The sequence below is a fragment of the Phyllostomus discolor genome, chromosome X (genome assembly GCF_004126475.2).
Source record: "Phyllostomus discolor isolate MPI-MPIP mPhyDis1 chromosome X, mPhyDis1.pri.v3, whole genome shotgun sequence".
Taxonomy (NCBI): domain Eukaryota; kingdom Metazoa; phylum Chordata; class Mammalia; order Chiroptera; family Phyllostomidae; genus Phyllostomus; species Phyllostomus discolor.
Genome location: NC_050198.1, coordinates 99,098,357 through 99,116,296, shown reverse-complemented (window position 1 = coordinate 99,116,296; position 17,940 = coordinate 99,098,357). Strand labels below are relative to the sequence as shown.

The following is a 17,940-nucleotide window of genomic DNA, read 5'->3' as shown; positions in this document are numbered from 1 at the left end:
AAGATGAACCCAAAGAAGCCCATACCAAGACACATCATAATTAAAATGCTGAAGCTTAAAGGCAAAGAGAGAATCTTAAAAGCAGCAAGAGAAAAAAGCAGTTAGTTATGTACAAGGGAACAGAACAGAGAGCCCAGAAATCAACCCACGCCTGTATGGTCAATTAATATTTGACTAAAGAGGCTAGAACATACAATAGAGTAAAGACAGTCTCTTGAATAAATGATGTTGGGAAAATTGGACAGGTACATGCAAAAAAATGAAACTAGACCACCATTTTATATCGCACACCAGAATAAACTCAAAATGGATAAAAGACCTAAACATAAGTTGTGAAAGCATAAAAATCCTACAAGAAAATATAGGCAGTAAAATTTCACATGTCCTCTCATAGCAAAAATTTAGCTGACATGTCTCCGAGGGCAAGGGAGATAAATGAAAATATAAACATATGGGATTACATCAAACTAAAAAGCTTTTGCACAACAAAAGAAACCATTGACAAAATAAAAAAGGGACCCACTGAATGGGAAAACATATTCACCAATGATACATCTTGGTAAGGAGTTAATTTCCAAAATATACAAAGAACTTCTAAAACTCAACACCAAGAAAGCAAACAACCCAATGAAAAAAATGGGAAAAGGATCTGAATAGATACTTCTCCAAAGAGGACATACAGGTAGCCAATAGACATTTGAAAAAATGCTCAATGTCACTAATCATTAGAGAAATGCAAATTGAAATCACAAAGAGATATCATCACCTCACACCTGCCAGAACAGCTGTCATCAACAAATCAACAAATAAGTAGTGCTGGTGAGGTTGTGGAGAAAAGACAACCCTAGTGCACTGTTGGTGCGACTGCAAATTGTTGTAGCCACTGTGGAAAAGAGTATGGAGTTTCCTCAAAAAATAAAAAAATGGAACTGCCTTTTGACCCAGTGATTCCACTTATGGGAATATATTCTAAGAATGCTGAAACATCAATTTGAGAGAATTTATGCACTTCTATATTCTTAGCAGTGCTGTTTATCATAGCCAAGATCTGGAAACAGCCCAAGTGCCCATCAGTAGATGAGTGGATAAAAAAGTTGTAGTGCATTTACACAATGGAATACTATGTAGGCATAAAGAGAAGGAAATCTTACCTTTTGTAACAGCATGGATGGACCTGGAGACTATTATGCTAAGTGAGATAAGCCAGTCAGAGAAAGACATACCATATGATTTCACTCATATGTGGAATCCAATCAACAAAATATTTTAACAAAATAGAAACAGAAGCATAGATACATAGAACAGACTGACAGTTGTCAGAAGGGTGAGGGGTTAGGCTGGGATTAAAAAGGTGAAAGGATTAGGCAAAACATATGTATATATGACACATAGACATGGGCAGCAATATGGTGATAGCCATAGGGTAAGGAGGTAGGGGAGGTGGAAGTGGGCAAAGGGGTAAATGGGAACGGAAAGAGATTTTGCTTCAGGTGATAGGTGCACATGCCATGTGCAGGTGATGTTTTGTTGAGTTGTACACTTTAAACCTTTATGGTTTTGTTAACCAATGTCACCCCAATAAACTCATTGAAAAAAGAAAAATAAATAGATTTTTATGAAAAAAAAAAGCCTATGTTACTGGCAAAAGGTTATGCATATAGATAAATGTAATAGAATTGAGTGTCCAAACATAAGCCCATCCATTCGTGGCCAACTGATTGGTGACAGGGTTGCCAAGACCATTTATTGAAGAAAATTATAGTCTTCAAAAAATGGTACTGGCACAACTGGATAATCACATACAAGAAAATTAAATTGGGCCCTTGCTTCATACCATAGACAAAAAGTAAGTCAAAATGGATTAAAAACATAAAGGTAAGAGTAAAACATTTAAAAATCCTTAGAAGAAAACATGAGGATAAATCTTCATGATGTAGGAGTTTTGACAGTGATACAAATGCACGAGAAACAAAAGACAATAAACAGATTTAACTGCATCAAAATGAAAAAGTTTTGTGCTTCAGAATAATCCATCAATAAAATGAAAAGATAATCAATGCATGGAATGGGAGAAAATATTTGAAAATCATGTATCTGACAATGAACTTTTATTATTTTTTTGTTTATTTTTAGAGAGGGAAGGGAGAGAGAGAGAGAGAGAGAGAGAGAGAGAGAGAGAGAGATAAACCTCAATGTGCAGTTGCTGGGGGTTATGGCCTGCAACCCAGGAATGTACCCTGGCTGGGAATCGAACCTGGGACACTTTGGTTCCCAGCCTGCACTCAATCCACTGAGCTACACCGGCCAGGGCTAACTTTTATTTAAAATATATAAAGAGCTCCTACAAATCAGTAATAAATACGACCCAAGGTAAAAATGGACCATGGATCTGAATAGATATTTCTCTAAAGAAGACACACAAATGGCCGAAAGCACATGAAAAAATGCTCGGCAGCATTAGTCATCAGGGAAATGCAACTCAAAACCACAATGAGATATTACTTTATACCCACAAAGATTGGCTAAACTAAAAAAAGTCAGATAATAAACAAGTGTTGGCGAAGACGTGGAGGAATCAGAAGAACGCTCGTACACTGATGGTGTGCAGGCACTTTTCAAGCTAGCGTGGCTGTTTCTAGTGTGATGAAACATAGAATTGCCTCATAACTCTGCAATTCTGCTCATACATCTGTACCCAAGAGAAATACAAACATGTTCACACTGACACTTAGAGGTGAATATTTATAGAAGCATTATTTTAAATAGACAGTAGGTGGTAACAACCCATGTACATCAGCAGATGAATGGTTGTAGACCGTGCAATGAAATATTATTTAACCATGAAGAGAATGAAGTATTGATACATGCTACACCATGGGTGAATCTGGAAAATACTGCACTAAGTAAAAGAAGCCAGTCACTAAATGACCACATACTATTATTCCATTTATTTGAAAATCCAGAAGAGGAGACAGAAAGTAAATTAGTGACTGCTTAGGGTCCTGGGTAGGGATATGAGGATAGGTGTGTGAATGCTAAAGGTTTCAGAGTACTGCTTTTTTATTTTTAGTTGGGTTTAAAGTCACATAACATAAAATTTACCATCTTTTCTATTTTTTTTAGTTTGAACAGACTATCTCCTCATTCTGCCATAGCAAGCCACATGCATTGGAATTTTTTTTAAGATTTTATTTTTATTTTATTTTTAGAGAGGGAAGGGAGGGAGGGAGGGAGAGAGAGAGAGAGAGAGAGAGAGAGAGAGAGAGAGAGGAACATCAATGTGCGGTTGCTGGGGGTCATGGCCTGCAACCCAGGCATGTGCCCTGACTGGGAATCGAACCTGTGATGCCTTGGTTCGCAGCCCATGCTCAATCCACTGAGCTACGCCAGCCAGGGCTGGAAATTTTTATTTATTTATTTTTTATAAAACATAAAGTTTATAATTTTAATCCTATTTTAGGTAGACAGTACAATACGGTTACCTACAAACACATTGTTGTGCAACAGCTCTGTAGATTTTTATCTTGCAAAACCGAAGCTCTACATCCATTAAACAGTAATGCCCTTATGTTCCTTCCCCCAGTTCCTGGCAACTGCCATTCTACTTTTTGATTCTAAGAGTCAGTTTCCTTTAGATAACCTCACAGAAGTGGAATCAGACAATATTTTTGCCTGTGTGGCTGGCTTATTTCACTTAACATCATGTCTTTAAGTAAGGTTCATCCATGTTGTAGAAAATATCAGAATTTTCTTCTTTTTTTTAAGATGTTATTTATTTATTTTTAGGGAGGGAAGGGAGGGAGAGAGAGAGAGAGAGAGAGAGAGAGAGAGAGAGAGAGAGAGAGGGAGAGAGAGAGAGGGAGAGGGAGAGGGAGAGAGGGAGGGAGAGAGAGAGAGAAACATCAATGTGCAGTTGCTGGGGGTTCTGGCCTGCAACCCAGGAATGTACCCTGGCTGGGAATCGAACCTGGGACACTTTGGTTCCCAGCCCGCGCTCAATCCACTGAGCTACGCCAGCCAGGGCTGAATTTTCTTCTTTTTTTTTTAATTTATTTTACTGTTGTTCAATTACAGTTGTCTGTATTCCCCCCCACTCTCCGCCACCCCAACCAAAAGAATTTTCATCCTTTTTAAGGCTGAATATTCACTGTGGTATATATACCACAATTGTTTTATTTATTCATGCATTGATGGGCACTTGGGTTGCTTCCATCTCTTGGCTTTTGTATGCTGAAATGAACATGGGTGTACAAATATGTGCTTGAGACCCTGCTTTCAGTTCTTTGGGGAGTATCCCCAGAAGTGGAATTGATGGATCATATAGTAATTCTATTTTTTATTTTTTTAGGAGACTTCATACTGTTTTCCATGGTGGCTGCACCATTTTACAGTCCAAGCAACAGTGCACAAGGGTTCCAATTTCTCCACATCCTTGCCAATACTTACATTCTGGTTACTTTTTTCTAGTAGCCACCCTAACAAGTGTGAGGTGATATCTCATTGTGGATTTAACTTGCATTTCCTTGATGATTAGTGCTGTTGAGAATATTTTCATGTGCTTATTGGTACTTTGTATGTCTTTAATGGAAAAATGTCTATTCACATATTTTGTCCATTTTTTAACTGTTGTTTCTATGACGTTTCCATAATTCTTTACATGTTCTGGCTATTAAACCCTTTTCAAATATATGTTTTGCAAGTATTTTCTCTGATTGTTTAGATTGCCTTTTCACTCTGTTGATTGTGTCCTTTGATGCTCTGAAGTTTTTAAGTTTAATGTAGTTTATCTATTTTTTACTTTTGTTGTCTGTGCTTTTGGTGTCATGTCCAGCAAATCATTGCCAAGACCAATGTCATGAAGCTTTCCCCCTATGTTTTCTTCTAAGAATTTTATAGTGTTTGCTCTTACATTTATGTCCCTTTTGAGGTAATTTTTGTATATGTCATAAACTAAGTGTGCAAATGTGCTCTTTTCTGTGTGAATATCCAGTTTGCCCAATACCATTTAATGAAAGAACTGCCTTCTCCCCATCCATACGTATGATGGCTATTTTATGGACTTTTTATTGTATTCCATTAGTCTATCTGTCTGTCTTTATGTCAGTACCACACTGTTTTCATTGCTGGACCTTTGTAATAGGTTTTGAAATATAGAAGTATGAGACCTCTAGCTTTGTTTTTTGTCAAGATTGCTTTGGCTATCCGGGGTACCTTGAAATTCCATATGAATTTTAAGATGTAGTTTTCTATTTTTGCAAAAATTGCCATTGGGGCTTTCATAGGGATTGAAATAAATCTGTAGGTCATTTTGAGTAGTATTGACATCTTCACAATATTAAGTCTTTCAATCAATACACATGTGGGGTTTCCTTTTGAAGTGATGAAATGCTCTAGAATTGACTGGTGAAGGTTGCACATATCTGTAAATATACCAAAGCCTATATAATTGAATACTTTAAATGGATTAATTGTATAGTATGTTACTTATATCTCAATAAAGCTTTAAAAAAACAATTGAATATACAGTGTCCATACCAACATGTGCAACTACTGCTTTTAGGTCAAGACACGGTGACAGCCCTGGCACATGTGGCTCAGTGGTTGGACGTTGTCTGCGAAGCAAAAGGTTGCTGGTTTCATCCTGGTCAGGGCACATGCCTGGGTTGCAGGTTCAGTCCACAGTCGGGGCACATATGGGAAGCAATTGGTCAATGTCTCTCTTGCACACTGATGTTTCTCTCCCCCTCTCTCTAAAAACATAAATAAATAAAATGTTTCAAAAAAGACATGGTGACAGTTTGGTGTACTGTAGATGATCTCCAAATATTCCATTTGCTACCTAACTTTCATAATAAAGATGGTTGTTTTATTATCATTTGCATCATCTATCCTCACGAAATATATTTTTTGTAATGCATTTTTTGCAAGCATTATTTCTGCCCAACATCAGGGAACTAAAATGTAATAAATTTGTGAGATTTTTTAAAAGAATCTATTTTAAAAAATAAGATTCTTTGGCTGATAAGTAGCAGAGCTAAGACTTGAGCATAGGTGTCTGACTAACAGTGTCTGTGTTCTTTCCACTATACCACGCTGTGTAGAATGGGTCATTAATTTTATAAACTGTTGGAGGTCAGGGACTATTTGTATATCACTGTATCGTAATTAATGCCTGGCCTATTGCAAGTACTTCATAAATATTTATTGGACTTGTAAACTGATTTGTAATTTACAAAGTGCATTGTATTTATTGTCTTATTTAATCTTTATTATGACCAGAAAGTATTATCCCTACTTCACAGATGTTAAAATTGAAGCTCAGAATGATGTCACCAACCTGGCGACATCGGTAATTCCTGACTTCACTCCCCCTCACAAGAACAGCTAATATCTATTCAAGAATAAGACTCCACTGAGAGAATCCTAGAACATGGGGGTGAGGCTGAAGCACCCACCTGCACCTCTGAGACCGAGACACGCTACATTAGAAGGGTAAGAAGTATCTACATTTTCACTGAATTGCTCCTCCCCCAAGGGAGTACAACACCACACAGAGCCTCTGGTTCCTCCCGTGGGAAAAGAGAACCTGGGGGTGGGGCGGTGGGAGCCAGGAGTTTCCCCCAGCCTTTGTGGGTTGCTTTGTGGGAGCCTCCACTCTGATCTTGCACTATGGGGATTTTAGGGGGATCTACAGGACCCAGCCACTGGGAATCTGACTGTGACAGCTTGCAACAACCAGCACGTGGATCTTGACAATCCACATGCTGGTTGTAGCAATTCCATCAGCAGCTTTGCTCACCTACAGAACCAAAACAGTGGACATACTCTGACCACGGAACTTGGTGGGGTGCAGATACACCTGATTTTCCATCACTGGAGACTGGTTTGGTCGTGCCCTGGCAAGGTGCTGAGTTGTAGCACCACTTGCTGTAGAGAATGCTTTTCAGTCCATTTGACCAGAAATGCTGGTGACGACTAGAAGCTGTTTGGCCTTAGTGGCGTTTAAGCTGAGAGGTGTGTGGGCAGAACTGATTACCCAAAAGCAAAGCCATCACCGGGCATGGAGGCTTCCTTGCTATATACGGACAGGGGGATTAATGCATAGCCAAGGCTGAGGGTCGGTCCTTGTCCCTCCCAACTGGAAAGCATGTTTGGGAAATCCAGAGTAGCCTGGAGTACCCCGCCTCCCCTTCCAGGCAAGGGGCTGAGACTAGCCCCAGCTGCTGTGAAGAGAGTCTCCCGGCCCCATTGATAAGTGCTGGAGAGAACTCCCCTGCAGCCCAGTGGCACTTGAGCCAAGAGAAGGGCAGATAGAGCTGATAGTTCACAGAGTAAAACCAATAGGCCTGTTGAGCCAAGGCCCTGGAACTTAGTGTGCAGGTTGGCTTGAATTAAAACAACAAAGAGCTTTACCGGTTTTTGGAACCACCTGTCCTGCTGTGACCAGACAGGCAATCTAACTAATGGCCCTTGCTCATTGCTAAATACAGTAGTCAGCCTGTCCAACCAGGGGACCTAATTAGAACACATGGTAAGCTGCGTAGCCCACTCAACAGTCATATGAACAGTAGTGCTTGAACAGAGAGCACAGCCAATTGTTTCCCCAAACAAGGGCAACACCAGTGATTTCATCTGACCAGGGAATTCAGTGAACACTCAGGCCTGATTCAGGCTCCAAAATAACAAGCTGTCACAGTCTCTGGGCTCTGGCTTGCTGTCCTGCCAGGGCAGGGAAGTTAATTAGTAGCCCCATTTATGACTGAATATAATGTCCAGTTTTGACCATCTGGTAAGCCTGACTGGAGGTGATTGCATCTTATGTCTATCTTATATTTGATACCGTCTATTTTAAGCTGATAACAGGTTAACTTCAACCACATACAGAAACTGTGCACTTTTAAGTCTCCTTTCCTCACACTTTATGGTAGTGATGTCACATTTTACATCTTTTTACTTTGTGCATCCATTAACAGATTATTATAGCTACAGTTATTTTAACACTATTTGACTTTTATACTAGAAATAAAAAGTGATTTATGTACCATCATTATAGTATTAGAGTATTCTTCATTTGACTGTATATTTAACTTTACTAGTAACTTTTATCCTTTTACATGTTTTCCTATTGTTACTTAGCGTTCATTCTTTCCAACTTGAAGAACTCACTTTGTATTTCTTATAAGGCAGGTTCCTGTGATGAGCTCCCTCAGCTTTTGTCTGGGAATGTCTTCATCTCTCCTTTACTTCTGAAGGCCAGTTTTGTGGTACTGGTGGCAGAACCACAGACAGACAGGGCTTTAGCTGAGCCCACAGGGTGATGGAGCTGTTTCCAAGTTTGTAGCTGGACCATGGTTGGTGAGTCAGCCACTTGGGTTGGACCTGCCTTCTCAAAGTGGCCCCCACTGGTCTTGGGCTCCACTGAATTTTCACAGTCTCCTATCTGGATCCCAAAGCTCCCACAGAGCACTTTTGTTCATGAATAAATGTCACGTTATTGTTGCTAAGGGGAGATACAAGCACAGCACCTCCTATTTTACCATATTGTTGACCCCACCTGGCCTATGCCTTTTGTTTCTTTTCATGTCTCATCTTTTTTGTTGAAAATGGGACATTTTAAATAATGCACTGTGGCAACTCTGGAAATCAGATTCCCTCTTCTCCCCAGGGTTTATTGTAGTTAAATTATTTAATGACTTCTTTTTTTAAGATTTTACTTATTATTTTTAGAGAGGTGGGAAGCGGGGAAGAAAGAGGGAGATGTGTGAGAGATACCAGAACACCTACCGGTTGCCTCTCACACATCCCCAACTGGGGACCTGGCCCACAACCCAGGCATGTGCCCTGACTGGGAATCAAACCAGCGACCTTTTGGTTTGCAGGCTAGTGCTCAATCTACTGAGCCATACCAGCCAGGGTGAGTTATTTAATGACTTCTGCAGTAATTCCATAAAGTCTGTATTCATTGTGATGTGTGATCACTGAGGTGTCTGCTTGGAATAGCTAAGTTATCAGCTAATGGTTCAACAAAGAATATCAATGCTACGAACAAATCAATTTCCAACCTTTGGCCAAGGGACTTTGTGTGCACATTGAGAGACACTGTCAACAGTGTAGAAGGCGTTTGGTAACTTTGCCTTAGCCTTAACTTTATGATGCATAGATCCCTAAAGTCAGCAAGGTGAAAGATTAGGGCCTTTTTAGGTCTTTACTGAGCACGTACACAGCCCTGCACACGTACACGTCCTCCTAGATACCCCAGGATATTTTGGAGCTTTTCAGTGTTGCCTGTGGACATCTAGTTGCAAGCTTTTCCTTATACGTTTTTGGTCAGCTTCTTGTTTCCCGCAAGTGTTGTTATGACCTAAGATAGCTGTTATGTTAAACAGCTGCCTCTAATTGTTTTTGATAAACATCCCTGCTTGGAGGGATCGGTGTACCATGCCTGACCTCTAAGTCACGTCAAATGAAGACAAGCGCTGTGATTCAGGTTTTCCAAGAAAATGCCAGACAGGTCAGATAGTGATATTTCGATGGGGACAGGACTTTGGGGAAGCTCCAAATTCATTCCTTTCCCTCTGTTGGCTTCTGAGTTGCTGGTTCTTGTGGCTACTGTGATTGTGAGGCTGTTGGCTTCCAGGGCCACTGTGGCAATGGGAAGGGAGATGGGAAAAGGGGGAATTAAAATGCACAGCATTTTCTGTTTGAACCATGGTTCAGCCAATAAAACTTGTTGAGTTTTTGTGTGTGTTTTGTTTTTGGTTTGGGTTTTAGAATTCAACACCCCTTGGATAATTGCAAGTCTTTGCTTAAATACCAGAATTCTGAAAAAGTTGACTTTAACAATTTTTGTTATTGTTCACATTACTTTTATTAACAAGCAGATTTTTAGAAGTCTTTTCTCTACAATTTGTGTTACTATCACTCAAAGCTAGCATTGATTTAAAGTCATGTAAAAATCAAAGGATTTCATGGCATAAAGTTGATTACATAAACTTTGAGACAGTTGGAGAATTACTGCTATACACAGTTTTTATTATTTTTAATCTCTATTGTGAAAAAAGTACTTTCCAAAAAACCCTGGTGTTAATGTTGACTGAAACACAAAGTCAATTATAGACAGGTTTTTATAAAAATTGCATCTAGATAATAAGTGACTCACAAAAAAATCACTTTAACCCAACTAATCATCATTTAAGTAAAATCTGGGCTATAACTGATATAAAGTCAAATGGTTTTTATTATTCTGATCAGCTAAAATTGACTGCAGGCTTCTATGACTATGTCAGAACTTGCAATAGTACAGAGGATACATTTAATAAAATATTTATTTAAAAACCTACCACATACATAGCTATATGCCAAATGTTGGGATTGGGCAAAGCAGAGACACAAACATGAATGTGGCTGGTTCTTGCCTTTAGTGGAGCTTACATGCTGGTGGAAGACAGAGACATACTTGTAACGAATGAGGGAGAGGATGAAGTGAGAGAAGTACAGGAGAGAAGCCTGAGCGTGGAGAGCATTACTCACTACTCTTGACCACACCATGGCCTTTCACATGTCCTTGCCCTTTTATACACTAATCCAGCTGGTCAGCGTGTCTTCTACAATGTCCTTACCTTTTTCCTAGTAAACCCTCAAAGCCAGCTCAAATTTTATTTTCCTCACCTCAGATAGCAGAATTACTTATTCCCTCCTTGGTGTTCCCTTAGCACTCACGAACAACTTTATGAGAGCACATTATATTGCTCTGTAGCTATTTTTTTTACATGCTTATGTCACCTAATAGAATGTGAACTCCTTATAGGGACTTATCATATTTGTTTTTGAACCCTCAGTACCTGGAGCAGTGCTGGGCACGTAGTGTGCAGAGGAGGAGTGAGAAATTAGAACTTTAAAGATCCAAAATGGCACAATGATTTTATAATGTGGAACAGTGGCTTTTCGATAGCTTCCTAGTGGCGACGTCTTGATAAATGATTAATGCAAGCCTAAGAGAAATACTACTTTGACATGTTTCAACAGTACAGTTGGTGGTGAAGCAACCTACCAAGCCTGGGGTATGAAAATAGGTTACATGGGCAACTGGTAGAGAACTGTACAGCTCATCTACACTTTTCACATGTTTCGTATTTAATGTTTAGAAACCCCTATGAAATAGGTGCCGTCATTGTTCTCAATTTACAGGTGAAAAAACTATGGCACAGAGAGGTATTATAATTTGCCCCAAATCTCATAATTAGTCACACTAGAGTTGCTACTAACATTTAAATGTATTGATTCTCATTCTACTGCAGTAGTAGCTGCCTGTTATTAAGCAGTTCATACCTTTCTCTGCAGTAACCAATAACAATATGTAACATTTGTACAAATTTACAGTTGCTAACAAACTTTCCTCATATAGCTTCCTGTTCCTCATACCAGTTGTCTCAGCAGACAGATAAGAGTATCTTTATTCTCCAGATAAGAAAGCAGACTCATAGGTGAGGTGCCGGCGGCATTCAAGTCACACAGCTTTTGGAAGTGGTTAGGAGGAAGATTTGAGCCCCACATCTCCTGACTCCAACTCCAAATGCAGAAAGCTTTTCCCTGTTATTTGGCTTTCTTATTCTTGTTTGGATTCTTTAAGGATCCCCGACATGCTAGGCTCGTGGGGCAGCCAGGAGAGTGCCTCTGGCATAAAATGGTTGACACATTCAGTATAACACATATTGCATTATTAAACACCCCTTATTTCTAAAGCCTCTGAAATATTTTTATAACCGTTTCTTATGAACTTCACGGGCCACAGAAGTGCAGTGCTGCTGAGATAAAGCGGAGCTGTTGAAACAACAACCCATCACTGTTTGAAGTGAAAACAATATATTGGTTTAAATAAGGAGAGTTAAGACTTGGGAGTCTAATAACATCTGTTCCACTCTCCCTTTCCCTTCTACTTCCATTTGCCTTTGAGTACATTTTAGATTTCTTCTCGAAGATCTTTGGGGATAACCAGGCTCAAGCTAATGACATCGCGGCTGCAGTATGGCAGCCGCCCCTCAGAATTGTCCTGATCACTGAGTCCTTTCTCCTTTTAGTCTGTTCGTTTGCATGTGAAGGAAAAAAACAAAACGGGATATACTCTATTCTACTCATTTTTCTAAGCATTTGAATTGGAGAGAATAAATAAAAGACCCAGCTCAGTGTTATTAACTGACAGGGATGTTCAAGATATGTTTATTCCTGTTAAGGTCATAGCACAGGCGCTATTTTTTCAATTGACTGGAAGTACAGAATAGCATAGCCACATTTCCCTACAGCCTTTGATCAAAAGAGTCTTAGGGGTGGGAGTCTGTGGCAGGGAGTGAAAGGAAGGAGAGGTAAGGGGAGAGGTAATAGGAGAGGAGAGGAGAGGAGAGGAGGGGAGGGGAGGGGAGGGGAGGGGAGAGGAGGGGAGAGGAGGGGGAGAGAGGACGAGAGGAGAGGGGAAAGGAAAGGAGAGATAAGGAACTTCACAAATGAGTCATGGGAGTAGGCGTGTTCTCTGGAGAAGCTACTTTAATAACAGCTCCCCAGCCTTCACTCCTGACCAGAGATCACACATTCACTGCACAGTTACTCTAACAGTGACCATTTCCTGTAGATTCTGATGCAGCTTTCCCAGTTGAATTTCAACTGATTTTTCTCCAGACCTTCTTTATACAAGCAAGAAGGAACTAGTAAGTATGTAACCTACAGCTTTCTTGTACTTCTGAAAGGTTGAGCACTGCAGATGCTTTATGTGTGGGAGATAAAGTCCAGCATAAATTAATGTTACATTTAACAATGTGGTTTTAATTAGTTTGGACAGCAGAGTGTGCGTAGTGTAAGGCGTTTTAGATGGGCTATGAACACAAGTCCTCCGTAATGGGAATCAGTGGTGGTGAAGGTAACAGGAAAATGAGCCCTAGTTTAAAACCTAGGAATAATGAGTCTTGAAATCAAATTATTGTGTGTCTATTATGTTTGAAATCCTAGAAGGATGAATGGATAATGAAAATCAATAGACAATTACTTTCCTATCAGCATTTTGTGTAAAGTTTTGACATTTGATGTGGGGGCAGAGGACACTAATTGAGGCCATATAATGGTGTGCAAAGCTATGAAATGAAATCTTAAATTGTAAATAAGCTCAGTTGTGCTTAGTTCTGGTGGTGGTGATTTTTGCTGGGACATATAATGAGAACACATTGAAGACGAAAAACATTAAAAGAAAGAAAAACCACTTTTGTTTTAGAGAGTAGTGTAAAAGCAGGCTACCAAGCGTGTTCCCACTGTTTGAGGGAAATCTCATTTTTACAAACTATAGAAAATATTCGATTTTTTATACTTATTTCCCTGCTAAGTGCTACCTGTATATAAACCATTTAAGAGTGCAGGAGTAGCCCTGGCACAGAAGCCCTGCTGCGGCTTTAGTGGACTGAGCGCTGGCCTGTGAACTGAAAGATCTTGGGTTTGATTCTTGATCAGGGCACATGCCTGGGTTTCGGGTCCCCGGTCGGGGGCCTGTAACAAGCAACCAATCGATGATCTCTCTCTCACACTGATATTTCTGGCTTTCGGCCTCCCTTCTCCTCTCTCTAAAAGTAAATAAATAAAATCTTTTAAAAAATCAAAATTAAAAAGAAAAAGAGTGCACGGACAAGTGTGTGTAATTGGAGGTTGAGGAAGCAGTGAAGAAAGTCTTTATCTCCTTTATGATATAATTGCTGTATGTAATAGATTTAATATAAATGAAAATGGAAACACCTTTAAGATTTGGGATTTTGAATTGTCTCTGTTAGCATTCACGTGAACCCTTTACATTTTCAGAATCAGCAAAGGTATCAAACCCCTTAACCTCCCAAGCATTAAGAAAGCTTACACTTTATGTTTCTCCCTGGGATTTGTGTAATTTCTTTAGCTGATGTGCTTGACACAAGCAATTAAAGGTGGGCCACATAAGTCATAACAACCCAAATCTGGGTTGTGTAGGTAATGACGTGGCCCTGTTGATTGAAAGTGTGTATGTGAAAGCACTGAGGTAATGCTAATATGCAATGCAAATGGAAATGATTGTTCATATGTTATTATTATTCCTAAAGTTTCATAATAACTTATTTTTGCCATTTTTAAGGTAAGATATGATGGCTTAATACAATACAGATTTGGATGTGCTCTCTTTTAAAGCTAATTCTGTTTTTAAAATTATATAGTTGAAAGAGTAGAAAGCAAGAAAAGAGCTCGGTAGTCTTATGATGACTGAGCTGTAGTCACTTCTCAATTACCTGGGCCCCACTAAAAACCCCACTTAGTAGATAATTTTTATGTGCATATTTTCTGTGAGGATGCCTACTGTGAAAAAAAAATTGCAAGAAGGGAAAGGGAAAGGCAGTTGTCTAACTAGGTATTCCTAAGTATTTCTCAGAACGTGCCTTTCCATAGCACAGCTTGAGAATTAACAACTCCACCAATAATAAAGTAACTTAACCATATGTAGATAATTTCAAATTTACTATCCTGTTCTTGACATAGCATCTGCTGGATAGCTCTGTCCTACATGGTAATTGGGCTTTTTTGAACATTTCCAGTGGCCCAGTACACATGGCCAGATATTTCTGTCTTCATACAGGCTGGTTTTGGCATCTTTGGGTTAAAAAAATGAAGTGAAGTTTGTAATAGCACCTGAATACTTGACCTTGGAAAATTCTTCTATGAAAATGCAAAATGAATGAGTTGTATTTCATGAAAGAATGATGGGGGAAAGGTGGAGGAGGAAAGTACACTGAGCACACAGGAAGACTTTGTTTGTTCTGTTTTTTCTTTTTCCTTTAAAGATTGTATTTATTTTATCTTTATACAGAGGGGAAGAGAGGGAGAAAGAGAGAGAGAAACATCAGTGAATGGTTGCTTCTCATGCGCCCCCTGCTGGAGACCTGGCCTGCAACCCAGGCATGTGCCCTGACTGGGAATCCAACAGACGACCCTTTGGTTCATAGGCCAGTGTTCTATCCACTGAGCCACACCAGCCTGAGCTGTTTTGTTTTTTCTTGGTGGTAGTTTCTTGAGGTCACTATTGTCAGCTTTTGCCTGCATAGGTGTCACTGCTTTTTTTATATTCAAATACAAGTCTGTAATATTTGCTTAATCATATTCTTAAGCCAATTATAGGCAAGCACTGCACTTATAACATGTGGCTTTCTGGTGACAGAGTTCTTAGCTTCTTAAGTTATATCCCAATCCTATAATTTCATCTGACTAATGTGATTTTCCATAGTATGCCAGTCTTTCGTGTATTCATTTGTGATTTTTTTATCAATAACAATGAAAGATAAAAAGTCTTTTCACCACGTGTCATAAGTATGTGCTAGAACATTATCTTTGAAAGTTTTCTTCCCACTCACTTCCTTTTTGGGCAAAATTAACTATTTTCTTCTAGCCATCCTTAATGCTTTCACTTATTACTGCTCTCACCAGTAATATTAGACATAAGGTATTGACTAAGGCACAATACCATATTAATCTTCATATATCTATAATTTAAAAACCTATTCCCTGCCCAGAAAATTGTTACTGTTTCCTTTAAGGCTCAACTCATACCTCCTATACTTTTTAAAATGAAAGTATAGTTGAAATATAATATTATATTAATTTCAAGTGTACAACATCATGATTAGACATTTATATACCTTAGTATGTGATGATCACATTAAGTGTAGTAACCATCTGTCACCCTGCAAAGTTACTACAGTATTATTGACTATATTCCTTTTTACCATTTTTATCCATCCACCCATCTCCCTCTCCTCTGGCAATCATCGGTTTGTTCTCAGTTTCTTTCTTTCTTTTAAGATTTTATTTATTTATTTTTAGAGGGAGGGGAAGGGAGGGAGAAAGAGAGGGAGAGAAACATCAATGTGTGGTGGCCTCTTGCAGGCCCCCAGCTGGGGACCCGGCCCACAACTCAAGCATGTGTAAGGAGAATCGAACTGGTGACCTTTTGGTTCACAGGCCAGAGCTCAGTCCACTGAGCCACAACTAGCCAGGGCTTGTTCTTAGTTTCCATGACTCTGTTTTTGCTTTGTTTGTTATCTTGTGGGGGTTTTGTGGGGTTTTGTTTGTTATTTTGTGGGTTTTTTTTTTATTTTGCATACAAGTGAAATGCGCTTTTCTTCTTTCTCTGTCCCTTAATCACTTGTCATAGTTTTTAATTGTGAATTATATAATCATTTTAATATGATAGACATTTGAATATAATGAAGATAAATGAAGATAGACGTTTGTCTATCTTCACTCCTTACCACCATCACTAAAAGCACCTCGAAATTAGGGACCATGTCTGTTTTTATGTCCTCAGCCCCTAATATGTTTCTTGGTACTTAATTAATAAGTAAAAAAAAAAATGACTTCTTTTTTTATAGCTGAGTAGTATTCCATTGTGTAAATGGACCACAGCTTTTTGATCCACTCATTTACTGATGGGCATTTGGAATGTTTCCAAATCTTGCCTATTGTCACTCATGCTGCTATGAACCTAGGGGTGCATATATTCTTTTGAATTACTGTTTTAGGTTTCTTCCAATATATTCCCAGCAGTGGAATCACTAGATCATAAGGCAGTTCCATTTTTAATTTTTTGAGGCACATCTATATTGTTTTCCACAGTGGCTGCACCAGTCTGCATTCCCACCAATAGTGCACGAGGGTTCCTCTTTCCTCCACAATCTGGCCGACACTTGTTGTTTGTTGATTTATTAATGATGGCCATTCTGACAGGTGTGAGGTGATATTTCATTGGGTTTTAATTTTCATTACCCTTTGTGACAGCACGGGTGGACCTGGACAGCATTATGCTAAGTGAAATAAGCCAGTGAAAGAAAGACAAGTACCATATGATTTCACTCATATGTGGAATCTAATGAGCAAAATGAAAAATAACAAGCAAAATAGAGACAGAGTCTTGGATAGAGAGCATGCTGACAGCTGTTGGGGGGTGCTGAGTCAGGGGGTGGGGTGAGGAATTGAGCAAAAAAACAAAAAAAGAAAAAAAAACTCTTGGACATGGGCAACAGTGTGGTGACTGCCTGGGGAGGAGGGCTGGGAAGGTGGAGGAGGGTAGGGGGGATAAATGGAGATGGACGGAGACTTGACTTAGGCTGGTGAACACACAGTACAGTGTACAGGTGATATGTTGTAGGTTGAGCACCTGAAACCCATACAATTTTGTTAACCAGTATCACCCCAGTAAATTCAATAAAAAGGGGGGAAGTGACTTCAAGTATTATATCAATTCTTGAATTCCATCCTAATCCCTACAACCACTGTTCCCATCTACAACCTCACTGACAGAACTGAACATTTCCTATTCTGTATGTCAATGGGAATTTTCAAGTAACTTGAAGGACCAACCAGGCATTAGGTTTGCCTATGGTTCTGACATAATAATGAATAATCCTCCTTTCATTCTCAAAAGTATCCCATGTTGGACTGTAATTGAAACAGTCGCCCTGTATAGAATTGTGTTTCAGCACTGTATAGGGCCCCATCTAGCCATTTTTATTTTTTAGCTTGTGAGTTGTTTGAGGACAAGGATCCGGTCTGGTTTCTTTTCCTAGACCCGGGGCTTATCACAGTGTCTGGCACTCAGTGGCTGGTCTTTTGAGAAAAAAGACATTCCTGCTATTGTTGACTCAAGGGGCTTGCGTTGTCAAACGATACAAAACAAACACAAAAAGTACATGATACCTCACACCTACATAGGTTCTAAGACAGATGAAAAATAATGTTTACAAAATTGTATTGCTTAAGACTTTGAATGGTAAATCCATGCTTATGCCTGCCGAGTCATTTGTTTCTCTTCAACTTTAGGTTATTGAGTAGGAACATTTCACAATAACAACTAGTCATTTCAGTGAGGATTTTCTTTGTTGTGGGATTTTCCAT

At 39.3% G+C, this 17,940-nt stretch overlaps 1 protein-coding gene across 3 annotated transcripts in view; it reads left to right on the top strand.

The window, feature by feature from the left end:
• ZC3H12B (zinc finger CCCH-type containing 12B) overlaps window positions 1–17,940 on the top strand; it is a 93,730-nt gene that overhangs the window by 56,477 nt on the left and 19,313 nt on the right. For 2 of the 3 annotated variants that reach the window (XM_028522573.2, XM_036017121.1), the window contains exon 5: window positions 6,303–6,492. The gene's annotated coding sequence lies outside the window, so the exon portion shown is untranslated. Of the gene's footprint in view, window positions 1–6,302; window positions 6,493–12,602; window positions 12,699–17,940 lie in introns of those variants that run through there. The other variant, XM_036017122.1, reaches the window with a different exon arrangement.